The sequence below is a fragment of the Castor canadensis genome, chromosome 7 (assembly GCF_047511655.1).
Source record: "Castor canadensis chromosome 7, mCasCan1.hap1v2, whole genome shotgun sequence".
Classification (NCBI taxonomy): Eukaryota; Metazoa; Chordata; class Mammalia; order Rodentia; family Castoridae; genus Castor; species Castor canadensis.
In genome coordinates this window covers 69,901,718-69,921,274 of record NC_133392.1, presented here as the reverse complement: position 1 = coordinate 69,921,274, position 19,557 = coordinate 69,901,718, and positions in this window count along the sequence as shown.

Below are 19,557 nucleotides of genomic sequence, written 5' to 3'. Positions count from 1 at the left end.
TAGTTATTCTATGCTCCCGGTCCCTGTCCAATTACACATTACCAAATAAACTGTAAGTTAGCTATGCTTTAAGGAAGTAAATTAACAATAGCAAAGAAATAGATAATGATTTTCAAAAATCTAGACCCTAACAGGACTTGTGAAAAAGAAAATTTGATGAATCAGTGGTAAGATTCTTAAATCTGCTTGGGTGAAATATCTCCAGAATTGTCAAAGAAGGAAAGACTCAGGAAAAACAAAGACAGAGTGCACACTGAAGGTTCTCCCTCCTCTGAACTTTTCAGAAATCTCACATGAACATTAGACTCCATTTCCAAGAAAGGTTCTCAGAGAAATCAGGTCCTTAAGAGAAACTTATTTTGTGTCTAATCATCTAGGAAGTAAACTGCAAAGTTTCCCACTCGATATTTTGTTACAATACAAACAGACTATTTCCTGTGTTTCTTGACACCATGTGAGGCCATAAATGGCTCCATTTTTCCTGAGGCCACTGTGTATAAGCTTAAAATCTTCCTACATGGGTCTCTGAGCAGCATATTGGTGCAAGCATAGAGGAACTCAGATCCAAGTGAGCTCCTAATCAAGACAAAGAGTGACAGAGCCATGTGTCAGATAAAAGGACTGCATATCCAAGATCTGTCTAGGGAAAATGCCTTGGGGAGGCCAGCATGGGAAGAAGTAGACAGAAAAAATGGCTCCTTCCATGATGTCATGGCCTATGTAAATTCCCACAATTTAAGTGCAATTAATAAGCAAAGGAAGAGGTGCTCCAAATTCAATAAGGTGAACTTCTGATTCCTTCTGCTGATCAGAGACTCACATAATTGCATTATGTTATGCATATGAAATTGCCATTTCTGTAGGTTAATAACTAATCAAATATTGGCAAGTTCACATAATCTAATAGTCTGTTGTAGAAAAATGAAGTTGCACTATTGTTAGAGAAAGCATTTTTAACTTCTTAGATTACAATAATTATAGACTCAGAGGAAGGTGCAAAGAGTATATATAGTCTCAGGAGTCCTTCACTCAGTTTTTTCAAGGAGTGATATTATATAGTTGTGGTATGTTATTAAAACCAGGAAAGTGATATTGGTACAAAAGGTACACTTGGAATAAAATTTTAAGTACCTAATTTTTAAAATAAACTTAAAATTTTAACTGTTTTAGGCATACAAAAAAGTTGCAAAGAGAGTACAAAGTTTCCACACCCAACCTCTCCTGTCATTAACCTTTTACATTAGAATGGCACATTTGTCACAACTAATTAACTAATATTATTGCTTACTAATGTCCATACTTTATGCCAATGTCCTTAGTTTTGACCAAATACCCTTTTTCCATTCCATGATTTCATCCATAATACTGTTTAATTTAGTCATCATGTCACCTAGATCCAGTCCCATCTCATTTATTTTCTAGGCTATGATAGCTTATCAGACATTCCTTATTTTTGATGACCTTAAAAGTGTAAAGAATCCTGTACAGATATTATGTACAAAGACCCTCAATTTGGGCTTGTATTATGGTTTCGTCACAACTATACATGGATTATGGAGTTTTAAAGGAAAGATTACAAAATGAAAGTTCCCTTCTGGGGCTATAGATTTTGGGAGGGAGACCACAGAATTATAGCACCATTCTTAACATTGTATGAGGGTACGTAATACAGGCAGGCTTGTCACTGTTGATGTTGACCTTGATCATTTGGCCATGGTGTGTTTGGATATTATTCCTTTCCAAGAAGTATTCGTTGATGAGACATTACCAGGTATAGTCCTCAGTCAAAAAGAGTTATGCTCTACCTCTGTTAGGATTCAATATTTTCTAAATTATTTAGAATTTCTCTACACAGAAGATGGAAATTTTATTCCCTCCTATTTACTTATTTCTTTATGATTTATACCAATTGTTATTTATATTAACATGGATTCATAGATATTTATTTTATACATTTTTTAAAATCTATAATCCAATTCTACATTTTTTTTCTTTTTTAAATTGTGGAAAATTTATTGGCAAATACTAAATTATACATTGTAAGAGGTTCCATCATGACATTTCCTTACATGGATATAAAGTACTTCAATCACATTGACCCTACTTGCTAGTGTTCTTTTTTATTCCCCACATCCTTTCTCCTTCTACCTACACAGTAGATCTCCTTTACTTTCATGATTTCATTTTGGTTTTGCTCCCTAACTTCCCCAAAGGAGGTTCCTCCCAACAAAAGAAAGCCCAGGACCAGATGGATTCATTGCTGAACTCTACCAGACCTTTAAGAAATGAACATCAATTCTCCTCAAACTATTCCATAGGATACAAATGGAAGCAATGCTTTGTTGGAAGATTTTTTAAAATTACTTTCAATATTATTGCTCATGATTTCTTTATTTAAGTGTTTCTTGTTTGTTTCATTTTGGTAGGACATATCTGTCTAGAAATTTATCTGCTTCTTCCAGATTTGCCAATTTATTGGAGTACAATTATTCAAAATTTTCCCTAATGATTGTCTGGATTTCTGTGATATCTGTTGTAAGGTCATCCTTTTTACCTCTTGTTTTGTTAATTTGGGTCTACACTTTATTTTGCTTTCTTTGGCTAAGGTTTTGTTAATTTTGTTTTTTATTTTAAAGTGCCAACTCTGTTTCATTGATCCTTTGTATTCTTTCAGTCTCCATTTTGCTCATTTTAGCTCTGATTATTATTATTATTTCCTTCTATAAATAATGATACTGGTTTGTTTTTGTTTTTTAAGAATTGAGGCATATCATTAGGTTTTTGAGGTATTTCTGATTCTTTTAAGTGTTGATCACTATAAACTTCCGTCTTATAAGTACTTACATTGTGTCCCATAAATTCTGATATGTTGTGTTTTCATTTGCATCTATGAATTTCCCCCCTTATTTCTTAAATGACCAATAGACAATAGTTTATTGGTAAATCTCCAGGTGTTTATATAATTTCTTAGTTTCTACTGCTGTTGATTTCTAGTCTTATTCTATTGCAGTGTGATAAAATACAAGATATTATTTAAATTCTCTTGATTTGTTAAGATTTGCATTAAAAGACAGGCATGGTGGCATACACTTGTAGAGATTATGGTTCAAGGCCTGCCTGGGTCAATGATAGTGACTCCCAATCTTAAAAACAAATCAAACATGGTTACACATACTTCTGGTCCCAGCTACTCAGGAGATTAAGGAGATTGAGGTAAGAGGATCAGGGTCTGAGGCCAACCCAGGCAAAACAGTATGAGTCTCTCTGTGAGAAACAAACAAAAAGCAAAAGAACCAAGGCTGTGGCTCAGGTAGTAGAGCAATCATGAAGCCCTGAGTTCAATCAATCAACAATAACACACACACACACACACACACACACACACACACACACACACTTGCTTTATGAGCTAAAATGTGATCTATTTTGGAGAAAGTTCTGTGGACTGTTAAGAAGACCAGGTATTCTGTAGTTGTTGGGTGGAATATTCTGTAGATGCCTTTAAATACATTTGATATATAGTATCATTTAATTCTGAAGTTTGTTTTTTGACTTTTTTGTCTAGAAGACCTACCTATTGGTGAAAGTGAGGTATTGAAGTCACTCACTATTGCTGTGTTATGGTCTACCTGTGGATTTATGTCCAGTAGTGTTTGTTTAATGAAATTGTGTGTGCCACATTCATTGGGTGTGCATATATGTTTACAATTGTTATATCCTCCTTATACTCTTAACAAAGGATCAAAGGAACAAGGGATTGTTCCCTTTATAAGAAGTGACCTTCTTTGTTTCTTATGACTAATTTTAGTTTGAAGTCTGTCTTGTCAAATATGAGCATAGATACTCCTGCTTGTTTTCAGGCTCCATTTACTTGGAATATCTTTTTCCACCCTTTCATTTTAAGCCCATGTTTGTCCTTACTAGTGAAGTATGTTTCTGGTAGGCAACATACAGTTGTGTCCTGTTTATTAAACCCATCTGCCAGTCTGTGTCCTTTAATTGGAGAGTTGAGACCATTAACATGGAAAGTTATTATCAGAGGTATGTATTAATACCTTTTACTTTGTTGTTTTCATAATATTTGATTCTTCTTAGTCCTAATCTATCTAGTCCTCTAGTGAGATTTATTCTTTCTTGTATCCTGTTGGTTTTGTTCATGACCACTTTGCTTTTAGAGTTTCTCTTAAGAAGTCTGCCATTATTCTGATGTGTTTGCCTTTCTATGTGAGTTGGGGCTTCTCTTTTGCAGCTTTCAATATTCTATCCTTATTATGCATACTTAATGTTTTAACTATACTATGATAGGGGAAGGTTCTTTTCTGTTTGACATTCTAAAACTTTCTGTACCTGGATGACCATCTGTTTCCCAATACTTAAATTTTTTTCTGCTATTACTTTATTGAATATATTTTCTATTCTTTCATCTAATACAGCTCCTTCTATATTCAATGTTCATCGGTCATCGGCCTGCTCTTTTAATGGTCTATTGTGGGAACTAGAGGTCTATTGTTGCTATTTTCTTTCTTAATTATTATCTAAATATTCTAATTCATCTGGCTTGTCTTTGAGCCCCAATTTTTTTTGTCTGAGACAGGTTCTAGTCCGTGCTGGCCTAGACATGCAATCCTTGTGCCCCAGTCTCCTGAGTGGTGGGATTTCAGGCATGCAGCACCAAACTGGCATGCCTTGATATTCTGTCTTCAATTTGATATAATCTTTTGTGAGGCTTTCAACTCAGTTTTTAATTTAACTTATTGTGATTTTCATTTCCAAAATTTCAATATGACTTTTTTTTAGGATTTTTATATCCTTAATTGATTTCTTTACTCACATCCTGCATTGTCTTTCTTATATCATTCAGCTGTTTATTTGGATTTTCTTTGAATTTATTCAGAGTTTATTCATGTACTCTTTAATTTTGTTGATCATTCTTTTGAATCCTTTTTCTAGGATTTCATCCACTTCAACATTATTAGATTCTGTTGTAGTCTGTTTTGGCGTGTAGTTCTGTAGCCAGACTTTCATTCACATGCTCAGGACACTAGATATAAACTCCAGCACCACTCAGTAAGAAGAAAACTAACTCGAGTGCCTTATAGTTCCTAATACACATATTGGTGCTGTATGGGCTTCTCACTTGTCCAGTCACAAGTCAATTATCATCTTCAAGACTGCTTTCATCTTCATCTTACAAACTTTCATTCTCTGTGTACTGGGAGCCATTCCTTACCATGAGTAATGGTCCAGACCGTTCCCACTTGGTCCACAGGCCTTCTCAGGTATGTTCCCCAAGGCAGCCAGCATTGAAGCCTAGAGTGTCCTGTCCTTCAGAGAAGGGGGTGGAAAACAAATAGAGAACTTAAATCTAAACTGGAAGAAGAGAACTGAGGGAGCCTGGCACACTACCTGATGGTCATAGTGTTTTCAGCAATAAACCAACCTGTGGGAGAGATGAGGCTGGGGAAATTGAGTGATCCACAGGACCAGGGCTCAGAGATCCCTGTCTTTTCTGGTAATAAACCTCACCCAGCAGGAACGTAGCTGCCTTAGACTGAGAAATCCACCAACTCTGTGTTCAGAGTTTTTTCCCATAGTGATACTTAGGTGATGGGGCTCATTCCTTGCCATATAGAGCAGGGCCACTGAGCACTTTCCTTACCACTTCCAAAGCTGCATGCTGCTTAAATTTCTCAATGGGTGCACTGCAGATCATTCCCTCTTTGTGACCATTTTTTGTAGCCATCTCCCACCAAAACACTGTGGCATGGGCTCCCTTGGCTCCCTAGACTGTGATTGTTCCTTATTTTCAAGTCCCCAGAGTAGCTCAGTCTCAAACAATAGGGGATCTCTCAGGATGGCACCTAGATATGGCTCCCTGAGATATGCGGAGTGCCACAATATTTTTCTTTTCAAATGCTACCATGCCATGTGGGAGAAATCACCCTTGCACCCAATTTCCTCACTGGATTTAAGATTTGTGGGAAATGTAGGCTTCAGCAGGCAAGTCTAACAGTTTATTGTCACTACATTTGCCTGACTTACTTAGTGATTGTGGTTTGGTTTCCCATCTCCCCACTTCAGGGGAGCTAAGGTTAGAGCTACAGATTTTTTTTTTTTATTATTCTCTGTGTCACCTTTTGATTATCTGTGCTTTTCATCTGTCCTGTCAACTCTTGCATGATTCATAATGCACTTCCTCTTTTTCTCTCCTTGGAATATAGTCTGTCCTTTGTTCCTCTGATGTTTCAAGTTCATGTCTCCACATGAAGGAAACTTTTAATACACCATCTTGCTCTACCCTTTATTATATTTATTTTGAGCCCCAATTTCTCCATCATTGACCATTGCAAGCGCTCATATTTGTCTGCAGTGTTTCTTTAGCTGGGCTTTGTGACATATGCCTGAAATCCCAGTATTCAGGAGGCTGATACAGGAGAATTGACAATTTGAAGTCAGCCTGGGATAAATATCATGTTCAAGGACAGCAGGGGCTATATAGAGAGAACCTGTCTTCCAGGGGAGGAGGAGAAGACTTACTTAACTTTCTGCACTATAAGGATCATCTTGTTTATTTTCTGCACCTAATAGAATGACCCATTTTCCCAATTACCTATTATTCTTATAAGAAAACAGTGTTAGAAACCAAGATCTGTGTGCTGGGTGTGCTAGTTGCTACAAGGTTGTCATTATTTCTAAACCCTTTCAGCAAATACAGAAAGGAAATATATATCACACAGCAATTGCACTCAGGAGCAAAGTGAACAAGCAGGGACCATGTAAAGAAGGCTTAGTAGTAACAGGAAGATTTGGTGTTCCTTCGTCCCTGAAGGAGGATGAAACTCATTTTTTTAATAATTCCATAACCTGGTAAAAAGATAAGAAACTAAGGAACAGATGGTGTACAGCTAGACTATTTGATAGAGGAGCTAGCCAGGTAGAGATCATTTCCTACTGGGTAGCATAGCATACATGGTTATAACAGGGAACCTCATGATTACACCTTTGTAGCTCTGACCCTCAAAGATATCAAGGCAGCACTTGAAATTTTAGAAATTGTAGTATAGTGTATCTATGCCAATCAGTGTATACACACATATCTATAAATATCTGAAACTGTATCTTTTGCAAAAAGGTACTGCACACATAAAATGGTCAACTAAATGTACAATATAAATCATTTAGAATGCCAACTCTATTGAAATTTTGTACACATTAATTTTGATACTAAGATTTTGATATTATGCATTTTACCATTCCACTATAGATATTGTTCATGTTCACTTTATATTTTTAGGTACACTGATGTTAAGTGCACATATATTATATGTCATATGGTACTATATATCCTGTTGGATTGATCCTTTTATCATTATATAATGTAATTTTTGTTGTGATAATTTTTGTATTAAATTTCTTAACCCAAGTATATCCATCCTGATAACTTTTGGTTACCAGTTACCTGGAGTATATTATTCCATCCCTTCTCTTTCAACCTATGCATATCCTAAATCTAGTTTGTATTTTATTTTTAGAGTGAATATTTTATACATACATTTTGTTCATTTATTCACTGATTGATTGATTGGTTTATCCATTCAGCTACTCTATGTCTTTTGGTTGGGAAGTTTGCAAATAGTTATTGATAAGAAAACACTATTGCCATATTGTTTACTTTTCCCTCCACACACACTCCTTATGTTATTGATGTTGCAGTTTACTTCCTTTTATATTGTTTATTCATTCATATATCATTATTACTATTATTTGCTATTTTTTATTAGGATATAATTGTTGTATGGGGGATTCATTGTGACAATTCCAAGTAGGCTTATATTGTACATTGACTAGATCACTCCTACTATCTCTCCCCCTTGACCTCTTCTCCACCCCAGTTAAAGCAATCGCATGAGGGTTGTTGTTGTATTTCATACTTGATGATTTCCCTTCAATCTGAAAAGCTTTTTTCATTCTTTTTTCTGTTGGCTCCCCTAACATCATAATTTCCTATTACCTGACTTTGAAAGCACCAGTTCTTTGTTCTTTAATTATTGTATTCTTCAGCTCTTTTTAAAGTTTCTTTGAAAAATATTTTTGATTATTTTGAAATTTTACTTTGTTTATGCTTTTTATTCCTCAACTCATTATGTATCTTTATTACGGTTAGTTTTCAGTCTTTTTCAGGTAAATATATCTCTATTTTATTAGGGTAAGTTTCTGGAGGCTTCTTTGATTACAATATATTTCCCTGATTATACATTATTTTTGACTCTTCTTGTCGGTGGCTAAGCTTAGATAAAATGTCCAGTTCTTTTAGTATTTATGAACTTTCCTCATACAAGAGGACACCCTTGCCAATCAACCTGATTATAGATTTTAGGACTCTCTCAAATTTTTGTGTTAGTTCAGACCACTGTATTTGTTTCCAGTGGCTTCTAGACATCTACAACATGCCAGTCCTATCAGTTGTAATTCAAGAAATAGAGAAGACACTGCCTTGGGAAGACTTCAGCAAAAATCAGAATATTGGATGTATGATCCTGTTTTTTCTTTTTCTCCTTACAGAGAAGATGGAAGCTGTTTTTTTTCTTTTACATGCTTTCTCTGTACTGAACCAAAGTGTAGGTGTGTAGTAGGTTTTAGTTTGTTATTTCCTACCACAGTTTTTGTTCTTAGCAGCCCCTGGGCTCCTAATATATGCACAGTCTTCTCAGCACTCCTAGACAAGAGAGGCAGAAGGCAATGACTTGGGCTGGCCAAGCATTGGATATATGGTCTTGTCCTTCCCTAACCTCCCCAGAGAGAAACTTGGATTGAGGATTTCTTATCAATTCTATGGTGCTATGCTGGTAGTAGGGCTTTTGGGGAAAGTCTTGAAATTTCCTACCAGTTTTGATATGGCTAGTTTCACATTCACCCTGGATACAGGAACTTTCCAAATTTCTCATAATGTGAAGGAGTGTATTTTGTTGTTTAATAAGTGTGCCCGTGGGAAGGAAGGAGGTCCAAGACATCTTATTTTACAATTGTACCATTGACTTTCTTTGTCATTTATTTAGACATGATAAACAAAAGTTATCTACAAAATAGATAGCTACAAAAGTAGCTACAAAATGGTGAACTTAAAAACAGAATTTAAATCTGTTTTTAGGGTAAGATGGAATACAGTTCAACCTGAATGCAGTCATCTTGAGTAATGGACTGCCTTGATTAGCCTTCAGTAAATTTTTTGTTTCCCACATAAAATTCTAGCTTACTATAAGTAGGAAAAATCATTAGAGTTGAGGAGATCCAAGATGGCAGGTATTACAGGAAAGCAGAAACCCTGAGCTCCACAACTTCAGAAAACACTTCAGGGTTGTCCTAGCTACATTTGAGTACTTCTGATTTTTTTTAGCCAACTAAATTACCCGTAACACACAGGGTGCACATGAAATTCAAAGATTGTCTCTTAAAACAGGTTTTAAATGCCCATAACAGCCAAGGAAGTCCCAGTGCACACTGGGACCAGCACAGCTGCCAGTCTGCCTTGGGGAAGGCCAATAGCTGTTCCCTCCACCACTTTGTTTCATTTTTTCTTGGTAAAAGCAGAAGATTGTGGATCAAATTGAATGGGATTCTGTTATGTACTGGACCCATATCATGTATAAACAATCTATGTACACCCTACTGGCATGAACCCAACTCTGCTGGAGTTAATCTGCAACCCCAATAGGTGAGTACAACACACCACCTGCCCTTCAGGGAATCACATAGTCCAGCAAAGCTTGTAGGCAGATTACATAACACCCCTGAACAAAATTGAACACCATAGACAGAGAACATAATTCACCTCTGCCTGTCATGGGCCAGTCAGACACAGAACTGAATCTGAGAGCAAGGGATGGGGCAAGAAGCCAACCTGGGGGTGGGCAGGACAGAGCACTGAGATTATCTCATGGGACTGTGGGTGGGGCACAACACTGAGTTGCCTTATCATGTTAGGCAAGAGACTGACCTGCCAGAGCCAAAGTGGCTGTAGGGTGACTCAGATGCAACCCAGCAAAAATAGAAACATATCTGACCACTTTGGAAGATCTGGTAGTGAGTGAACATATAGCTCAGTTGCAATTTGCCCTATGGGCAGAAGGGACCAGTGACTGCTCACAAACCAGTCTCCTGGTAAGAGCACTTCAGAGATCCTGCTTACACCAGATGGGCCACCACACCAAGGAAACACTGAGTTCAAAAAGCCTGAGCCAACTCCCCCTAAGTGTCTAACAAAGAGTGGCAACATCCATCACCACATAGCTTAGCACATCAGCCTTGAGAAGGGACAGGGACACTGAGAAAGCACCACTCAAAAGCACTGGTACCTGAATTTGATGCCAAAGGAGAAGTCCAGAGCTTTTAGGGAACTGATTTTCTTTATTCTTTTTCCCCTTTTTAATTTAGTATTTTTAACTTCAGTACTACTATTTTCTTATCTTTATTCTTACTCTTTACATTTTTCTCTCCTTTTCTTGTGCTACAATCCATTGTTGCCTATCTCTATCTTCTTCTCTGTCCAAATACCAACACTCTTAGCCCTCTCCTGCACCATTTTCTTCCCCCAACTATTTTTCTGCCCTTTTCTTCCATTCTCTCCTCTTGTCTTCACCTTTTCTTCCTTATCTCTTCCTCCCTTTCACCCACTGCCCCTACCTCCTCATTTATTGAATAGTTTACTGTACAAATGCTACACATTACCCTCATCTGTCATATCCCTTTGCAATTCCTGACACAAGCACTCTCCTTCACAACAGCTGAATTATACCTTAACACACATAATGATCCTAATTTCCTATAGCACCCACACCTCACATCCCTTCTCCCCCTCATGCTATTTCTTCCTTTTGGCCCTCCCTCTAGCAACATCTTTTTAACTTTTTTTAATTACCTAAGTATTTGTCTCTATCCAAATAACTGTTATCCCCGCAATTCCCACTGTTTATAGATAATACCATCAAGGGATTCTCTATATATTATGTAAATAACTGGTTTGGTATTGAATCTGTGAATTTGTTGTTGCTAATTTATACCTCCAGGCCAGGGAAAAGAAATAGCAAATCAACCCAGCTAATGACTAAGCCAGTCACAGTACAGTAATTAAGTGAAGGGAAAGAACACAAGTGATTAAAATCCCAATTTGCCAATCAATAACATAGGAATGTGGCACAAAGTAGAAACACAGGGAGAAGAAGAAGCCAGGAGAGGTTTAAGCATGTTGGTATTTGGACAGAGAGGAAGAGGAAGATAGATAATAGTGGATTGGCAAACTGGATTAAAAAGGAAGATCTGGTAATGTGTTGTTTACAAGAAACCCTTCTTATTGACAGAAGCAAACACTTAGGGTGAAAGGGTAGAAGATTTACCAAGCAAATGACCCCTGAAAACAAGCAGAAGTAGCAATACTTATATCAAATAAAGTGAACTTCAAATTTAAATTAGTCAGAAGAGACACAGAAAGTCATCTCATACTAATAAAAAGAGCAATACATCAAGAAGAAATAACAATTATCAACTTATATGCACCCATTGTTGGCTTATCCAATTTCATTAAACATACACTAATGGACTTAAAATCACAGATAAACCCCAACACAGTGGTAGTGGACAACATTAATACTCCTCTATCACTAATACATAGGTCATCCAGACAAAAAATCAACAAAGAAATACTAGAATTGAATGGCACACTAGACCTAATGGACCTGGAAGATGTCTATAGAGTATTCCATCCTGCAACAGCACAATATACATTCTTCTTCACAGCCCATGGAACTTTCTCCAAAACAGACCATATTTTAGGTCACAAAGCAACTCTTAATAAATATAGGAAAACTGAAATTACCCCCTGCAGATTGTCTGACCTCAATGCAATAAATTAGAACTCAACCAGAAAATACCCAAGCAATTAAAGGTTGAACATCACATTATTCAATGATCAGTGGGTCATAGAAGATATAAAAGAGGAAATCAAAAAGTTCCTAGAATTTAATGAAAATGAAAATACAGTCAGAACATCTGGGACACAGAAAAGCTAGTCCTAAGAGGAAAGTTTATAGCCATGAATATATTAAAAACTTCTACAGAATGATCTCAAATAAATGACCTAATGCTGCATCTCAAACTTCTAGAAAAACAAGAACAAGCTAAAACCCAAACTACCAGAATAATAAAAATAATGGCTGAAATCAATGAAATAGAGACTAAAAACACCATACAAAGAATCAATGAGGAGGATCCAAAATGGTGATTAGGGTACCAAAGCAGTCAGCATGAGCTCTGTGAATCAATACTCTGAACCTCTGGCTGGTAGAAAAGTTCTCCATGCCATGATACACTGAGAAAATAGGTGGGCTACTGCCACCACTGGCTGCCAGCTCCAAACCTGCTTGGGTGACATTCAGCAGACCCAACAGGTGAGTGCCAAGCATCACACAGTATTTCCCAGCCACCCCTGGGATAAACCAGCATAGCTCCCTGGACAGACTGACACCCCCCTCAAAAAAACTGAATAATCAATGAACTGAAAACTAGCACACAGCAGAGGGGGCTGGAACTCTGAAAGCACAGTGGAGAGAGGGGAGGGGAAAGGAGCTGATTTTCATGTGAACTATCAGCAAACAAAAGCTGGAAAGGCAAGAATGCTGACAGCAGTTGGGTGATAAAGCTACTGCCTGAAATAGGTCAGGTAGTGGACCACAAAGCTCACCTCCTTAGCCAGTGAGCAACACCCAAAGTCAAACACCTCTGCAAAATTGAAAAACAAACAGTGAAACATCACAACACACTGACAGCAGGGGCCATCTGATGGATCACTGAACTTGCCCAGAGAAATGGGGCAAGGAAAAGAAACAAGCCCCCAGTAAACAAGCACAGTGAAAAGCCAACTGCAAAGCTGGACATCTGGTGGACTACAGAGCTGATCTCCAGAATGTGAGGACATCACTCAAACTTAAACTCCCTTGCTGAGGGAGGAGCTGACCAAGCAGCTGCCACTGAAAGAGAGAAGAAAAAAACACTACCCAACCACTTGGTGAAACTACAACAGAGTTTCTGCTTAAATACCAACACCAGTACTGGATGCTGGAGGAGTAACACCAGAACTTAAACTAAGACTGAAATTCTATTTCAGTCTTACTGAACCTAAAGTTTTTGTTTGTTTGTTTTGTTTGTTGTTTGTTTGTTCATCTCTCCCCATTGATTTCTTTGGGTTTTTTATTGTTGTTTTTGTTGTTAGTCTTATTATTGTGAATTAGTTAATACTAAATTACACACAGACCAGGAACAGAAATAGCACACCACACACACTTAGCTAAAAACCCAATACAGCCATAAAACAAAATTAAACCAAGGGAAAGAAAACAGGTGACTGAAATCACCAACTAGCCTGTGAAGAACATAGTTGCACAGTACCAAGTGGATTGATGGGAAGAAGAAAAAGAGATGGAAACCATTCTCTCCCCAAAAAATAATTTAATACAGGATTCAGAGGGATTTGAAGAAAATGGATACCCAGTTCCAGACTTCAACAAAACAAAGATAAATGATGCCAAGGAACCCAAGGATGTCCACAAGAACACCCACAAAGAAGAAGTCCTATAAATAATCACTGAGAATTTCATGGAGATGTTACTAGATTTGGTTAACGAAAACATACAAGAGGCACTCAAGAAATTTCAAGACACCAGACATAAAGAATACAGTAAGACACAGAAACAAATAAATGAACTTATAGGAGCCCTAAATAAACACCAAAGTGAAACAGAACATGATAGACAGATAATTTAATTAAAGACCAAAATAGAGAATATTAAAGAGGAAGTGACCCATGATATGGAAAACCTCAGAAAAAAGAATGAAACAGAAACACAAAACAAAATGGAAGTCCACTCTAGCAGACTAGAACAAGTGGAAGACAGAATCTCAGAACATGATAAAATGGACATTAAAGAAAAAACTGAAGAGCTATTGGTCAAACAACTCAAGACCTGTGAAAAGAATACGAAAGAACTCAGTGACTCCATCAAAAGACCAAACCTGAGAATCATGGGCATTGAATAAGAAGAAGAGCTGCAAGCAAAAGGGATATGTAATATAGTCAATAAAATAACAGAAAATTTCCCAAATCTAGAGAAAGTTATGCCTATTCAGGTACAGGAAGCCTCTAGGACACCAAACAGACTTGACCAAAATAGAACCACCCCACAGCATATTATCATTAAAACAACAAGCACAGAGAATAGAGAAAGAATATTGAAGGCTGTAAGAGAGAAAAAATAAATAACATACACAGGTATACCCATCAAAATCACAGCGTATTTCTCACCCAAAACCTTAAAAGCAAGAAGGGCATGGACTGAAGTATTCCAGAAACTGAATGAAAATAACTTCAACCCTAGGATATTCTACTCAGCAAAACTATCATTCAAAATAGATGGAGCAACAAAAGTCTTCCACGATAAGCAGAAACTAAAACAATATATGACCACCAAGTCACTACTACAAAAGATCCTCCAAGGAATTCTGCACTCAGAAAACGAAAGCAAACAAAACAACAAGAGCACATGCAATATCAAACCAGAGGAGAAGAAAAGACAAGGAATCAGAGAGTAACACTGATTTAGCTTCACACAATCAAACCCTTAAACAACAAAAACAACTAAATGATAGGAATCACCACATACCTATCAATATTAACACTGAACGTTTATGGACATAACTCCCCCATCAAAAGACACCATTTGGCAAACTGGATTAAAAAGGAAGATCCAACAGTCTGTTGCCTACAAGAGACCCATCTTATTGACAGAAACAAGCACAAGCTTAGGGTGAAAGGCTAGAAGAAGATTTATCAAGCCAATGGCCCCTGAAAACAGTCAGGAGTAGCAATACTTATTTTGGACAAAGTAGACTTTAAACTTACATTGATCAAATGAGATAAAGAAGGACATGCCATACTAATAAAAGGAGAAATACACCAAAATGAAATAATTATCAACCTATATGCAGTCAACATCAGTGCACCCAATTTCATCAAATATACTCTGAAGGACCTAAAAACACATATAGACTCCAACACAGTTGTAGTGGGAGACTTCAATACCCCCCATCACCAATAGATTGCTCATCCAAACAAAAAATCAACAAAAATTTTCTTGAACTACATCACACTATAGATCAAATGGACCTAGCCAATGTCTACCTAATATTTCATCCAAATTCTGCACAATATACATTCTTCTCAGCAACCCATGAAACCATCTCCAAAATTGATCATATCTTAGGGCATAAAGCAAGCCTCAGCAAATATAAGAAAATAGAAATAATCCCATACATTCTTTCTGATCATAATGCATTAAAATTAGAACTCAACAACAAAAACAACAGCAGGAAATATGCAAACAATTGGAAGCTAAACAACACATTGCTCAATGATCAGTGGGTCATTGATGAAATTAAAAGGTTCCTGGAAGTTAATGAAAATGAAAACATGACCTACCGGAACCTCTGGGTTACAGCAAAGGCAGTCCTAAGAGGAAAGTTTATAGCCATGAATGCATATATTAAAAGGACAGAAAGATCTCAAATCAATGACCTAATGCTACATCTCAAACTCCTAGAAAAACAAGAACAAGCAAAACCCAAATCAAGAAGAAGGATAGAAATACTAAAAATAAGGGTCAAAATTAATGAAATTAAAACAAAGAAACCAAAAAAACCACACAAAGAATCAATGAAACAAAAAGCTGGCTCTTTGGAAAAATAAATAAGATTGACAGACCCCTGGCAAATATGACTGAAATGAGGAGAGAAAAAAACCCAAATCAGTAAAATCAGAAATGCAAAAGGGGAGATAACAATAAACACCACAGAAATCCAGGGAATCATCAGAGACAACTTTGAGAACTTATATTCCAATAAATTTGAAAATCTTGAAGAAATGGTCAAATTTCTAGATATTTATGTCCACGCAAAATTGAACCAAGAGGATATTAATCACCTGAATACATTTATAGCACAAAATGAAAATGAAGCAGCAATAAAGAGTCTCCCAAAAAAGTCCAAGACCAGATGAATTCTCTGCTGTATTCTATCAGACCTTTAAAGAAGAACTGATATCAACTCTTCTTAAACTTTTCCATGAAATAGAAATAGAAGGAACACTGCCTAATTCATTTTATGAAGCCAGTATTATACTCATCCCAAAACTAGACAAACATACCTCCAAAAAGGAGAACTATAGGCCAATCTCTTTAATGAACATCAGTACAAAAATCCTCCATAAAATAATGGCAAACTGAATCCAACAACATCAGGAATGAGACAAGGATGCCCACTATCCCCACTCCTATTCAACATATTCCTGGAATTCCTAGCCAGAGCAATTAGGGAAGAAGAAGAAATAAAAGAAAAATAAATAGGTAAAGAAACTGTCAAAATATCCCTATTTGCAGATGACATGATCCTATATCTCAAAAACCCAAAAAAACTACCCAAATACTTCTAGACACCATAAGCAGATAGAGCAAGGTGGCAGGATTCAAAATCACCTTAACAAAAATCATTAGCTTTTTTATACACCAACAATAGACAAATTGAGAAAGAATATATGGAAACAATTCCAGTTACAATAGCCTCAAAAGAAAGCAAATACCTAGGAGTAAACTTAACAAAAAGGATGTGAGTGATCCCTACAAGGAGAGCTACAAACTCCAGAAGAAAGAGATCAAGGAAGACTACAGAAGATGGAAAGATCTCCCAACCTCATGGATTGGTAGAATCACATAGTAAAAATGCAGTCTACATGTTTAATACAATTCCCATCAAAATCCCAATGACATTCATCACAGAGATTGAAAAATCTAACCTGAAGTTCATTTGGAAACACAAGACACCATGAATAGCCAAGGCAATACTCAGCAAAAAGAACAATGCTGGAGGTATCACAATACCCAACTTCAAACTATATTACAAAGAAATAGCAAAAAACCCCAGCATGGTGCTGGCACAAAGACAGATATGAAGACCAGTTGTACAGAATAGAGGATCCAGATATGAATCCACACAGGTATACCCACCTTATTTTTGACAAAGTTGCCAAAAACATATGATGGAGGAAAGACAGCTTTTTCAACAGATGTTGCTGGGAAAAGTGCTTATCTGTCTGCAGAAAACTGAAACTCCCTGTACTACTATCAACTTGGAATGGATCAAGGACCTTAATACCAGACCCAAAACTCTGAAGTTAGTACAGGAAAGAGCAGGGAATACTCTGGAAGCAATAGGTATAGGCAAGGACTTCCTTAATAGAACCCCAGCAGCTCAGCAACTAAGAGAAAGGATTGACAAATGGGACTTCATAAAATTAAAAAGCTTCTGCACAACACAAGAAGTGGTCTCTAAACTGAAGAGACCACCCACAGAGTGGGAGAAAATCTTTGCCAGTTATACATCAGACAAGGGACTGATAACCAGAATATACACTGAGCTCAAAAATCTAAACTCCCCCAAAATCAATGACCTAATGAAGAAAAAGGCAAATGCACTGAACAGAGGCTTTTCAAAAGAAGAACTCCAAATGGCTAGAAAACACATGAAAAAATGCTCACCATCCCTAGACATAAAGGAAATGCAAATCAAAACCACACTAAAATTGCACCTCTCTCCTGATAGAATAGCTACCATTAGGAGCACAAACAGCAACAAATGTTGGCAAGAATGTGGTGAAAAAGGAACCCTCATACACTACTGGTGGGAATGTAAGCTAGTACAACCATAACGGAACAGTATGGGGGCTCCTCAAAACTAAAAATAGATCTGCCATATCATCCAGCAATAACATTCCTAAGGATATACTCGAAAGGATATGACTCAGTTTATAATAAAGGCACTTGCACACCCATGTTTATTGCAACACTATTCATAGTAGCTAAGGTATGGAAACAGGTATGGTGTCCCAGTAATGAAGAGTGGATTAAGAAAATGTGGTATTTAAATGCAATGGAATTTTACTCAGCCACAAAGAAGAATGAAATTTTGTCATTCACAGGTAAATGGATGGAACTGGAGAACAGCATCTAAAGTGAACTTGGTCAGGCTCAAAATGTCAAAAGTCACATGTTCTCTCTCATATGTGGAAAATAGACCTAATAGAAATGTAACGATACTATGAAACACTCTCTATACAAGATATACTCTCTCTATAAGAATGACAATAGGAATCTTAAACAGGCTGAAACCACTATAGGAAGGGGCCAAGGTAGAATGAAAAAGTTAGGGTTATAAAACATTATTATGGAAACTTCCTGTGTAGCTCTTTATCTCAAACAAGCAAAACTGTCATGCTTTTGTTTTTAACTTTTATCTTTTTTCTTCTACAAAATTGGAGAACAGGAGTGTGGAACAGGTCCTAGGGGAATATCTATGGGAGGGAAGATATCATGGGGAAAGTGTGCAGAAGAATGAACAAGGTATAAAAATGTGTATACATGCATGTAAATGCAAAAATGATACCTGTGGATACCAATTCATCCTAGATCTGCCTGACTCTTCCTTCATTTTCACAGCACCTTGAAGCCTATTCTCAGACACAGAGACGAGGTTTTTCCCAGAGCACATGTATATTCTGCTCTTAGTTATATCCAGTGAGTTTTAGTCAACTCTATTTTTCTAGAAGTTTTGTGGTTCCTTCTCTAGTATTATTTTCATTTGTAGCTAGTATATTTCTCTTTATTGGTAGTTATGTACATATTTTTATACTAATTTTATAGTTGTCCCTGATAATTGCAGCATTTTAAGTCTTATGTTTGCCTGTTGTCTATAAGACTTAATTCATTTGCCTCTGATTTCCTTATGTGATTTGCAAGTTTTGACTTTGGGCTAAAATTCTTTGATAGTTTATTTGTGACAATCGTACATAACTTGAACTGAAGATAAGGTTAGGGAAGCTTTTTATTTACATTTTTCAGACACCTGGGGGCACTATAAATGATGACTTTCTTCCAGCTTAATATTTGGTCTTAATATTTTGGACTACCCAGGCAGTATGAATTTAAGTGCAAACACATATGAAGGCTATTTATGATTACAAGTTATTGTAGGCAATTTAGCCTTTTTTTGTCTTTCAAGTAGAATGTTGGTTTCCAGCCAACCAATTTTTATTAACTTTTCCTGGGAAGTAAATTTACAGTCAATTCAATGTTTTTGGTTCTATGTATGCGGTGGCCATTTCCTTTGAGTTACACCAACTTAACTGTGTTCTGGTATATTTCTCCTGTTCTCTCTGCCCTGCCAAACAGTGAAAAGCAAAGCTAAAGATTGGTTAGATGCAGCACATTCCCACAGGGCACAAGTAGCTTTAATAAAGCTTTCCTCCAAGGCAAGTCATGTTATTTCAGTTGTAAACCCATTAAAGCCTTGGACTAAACTTGAATTTCTTGGATGATAAACCTAATGTTAAACTAAGCTTCAAATGATGAAGCTGGTTCACATGAAAACTTTTTTATGTTAATTATTCATAAGTTGTTTCTACAG